This window comes from Lissotriton vulgaris, unplaced genomic scaffold (assembly GCF_964263255.1).
Source record: "Lissotriton vulgaris unplaced genomic scaffold, aLisVul1.2 SCAFFOLD_894, whole genome shotgun sequence".
In the NCBI taxonomy this organism is placed as follows: domain Eukaryota; kingdom Metazoa; phylum Chordata; class Amphibia; order Caudata; family Salamandridae; genus Lissotriton; species Lissotriton vulgaris.
In genome coordinates this window covers 624,212-626,000 of record NW_028247876.1, presented here as the reverse complement: position 1 = coordinate 626,000, position 1,789 = coordinate 624,212, and positions in this window count along the sequence as shown.

The window sequence follows — 1,789 nt, the reverse complement described above, 5'->3', positions numbered from 1 at the left end:
TGGGTCAGGCGCAGGTCGGCCGGGAGGGAGTTCCAGGTCTTGGTGGCGGCCAGGTAGGAGAAGGACCTTCCTCCTGTAGTGGCTCTCCGGATGCGTGGGACGGCGGCGAGGGCGTGGCTGGCAGATCGGAGGTGGCGTTTGGGAGCGTAGAAGTTGATGCGGTTGTGGAGGTAGCTCGGGCCTTGATCGTGGAGAGCTTTGTGTGCGTGGGTGAGGAGGCGGAAGGTGATTCTCTTGTTGACCGGGAGCCAGTGGAGGTCTCTTAGGTGTCCGGAGATGTGGCTGTGTCGTGGGACATCGAGGATGAGTCTGGCTGAGGCGTTCTGGATGCGCTGGAGTCTCTTCTGGATCTTGGCGGTGGTTCCGGCGTAGAGTGCATTGCCGTAGTCCAGTCGGCTGGTGACGAGGGCCTGAGTGACGGTCTTCCTGGTCTCCGTGGGGATCCACCAGAAGATCTTCCGAAGCATGCGCAGGATGTTGAAGCACGACGAGGAGACGGCGTTGACTTGCCTGGTCATGGAGAGGGTGGAGTCCAGGATGAAGCCCAGGTTGCGTGCGTGGTTTGTCGGTTTGGGTGCGGTGCCCAGGGCGGGGGGCCACCAGGAGTCGTCCCAGGCGGAGGGCGAGGAGCCTAGGATGAGGACCTCCGTCTTATCTGAGTTCAGCTTCAGGCGGCTTGTCGTCATCCACTCGGCTACCTCTTTCATCCCTTCGTGCAGGTTGGCTCTGGCGGCGGCGGGGTCGTTGGTCAGGGAGAGGATCAGCTGGGTGTCGTCGGCGTAGGAGATTATGTTGAGGTTGTGTTGGCGTGCGATGGCCTCGAGGGGGCTCATGTAGACGTTGAAGAGAGTAGGGCTCAGCGAGGATCCTTGAGGAACGCGGCAGATGACTTCGGTGGCCTCAGACTTGTACGGTGGTAGGCGGACTCTCTGTGTTCTTCCGTCGAGGAAGGAGACGATCCATTCCAGTGCCTTCTCCTGGATTCCGACGTTGCTGAGGCGCTGCACTAGGGTGCGGTGGCAGACCGTGTCGAAAGCCGCGGAGAGGTCTAGGAGGATGAGGGCCGCTGTTTCTCCGTTGTCCATAAGGGCTCGGATGTCATTAGTGGCGGCGATGAGGGCGGTCTTGGTGCTGTGGTTGGCTCGGAAGCCAGACTGTGAGGGGTCGAGGGATCCATTTGACTCCAGGAAGGCGGTCAGCTGATTGTTGACGGTCTTCTCGATGACTTTGGCTGGAAACGGGAGGAGCGAGATGGGGCGGTAATTCTTGAGTTCGGTGGGGTCCGCTGTGGGTTTCTTGAGTAGAGCACTGAGTTCAGCGTGCTTCCAGCTCTCAGGGAAGGTGGCGGTGTCGAAGGATGTGTTGATGATGACTCGCAGGTGGGGTGCGATGACAGCGTCGGCCTTGTTGAAGACGTGGTGGGGGCAGGGGTCGGTCGGAGATCCTGAGTGGATGGAGTTCATCGTGCGGACGGTGTCTTCGGTGGTGATTGGATTCCAGGCGCGGAGGGTGGTGGTGGGGGGTGGTGGTTCGGTCGTGGTGTGCGTTGGTTGGTTGTTGAAGCTGTTGTGTATGTCCGCGATCTTGTTGTGGAAGTATGAGGCGAGGGAGTTGCAGAGGTCTTGCGATGGGGTGATGTCGTTGTTTCCTGCGCTGGGGTTAGAAAGCTCTTTCACGACGTTGAAGAGTTCCTTGCAGTTGTGTGCGTTGTTGTCCAGCCGGTCCTTGAATGCGGTTTTCTTGGCGGCCTATGGTTTTTTCAGTGAATTTTCAAGGTTTTGTAAATGCA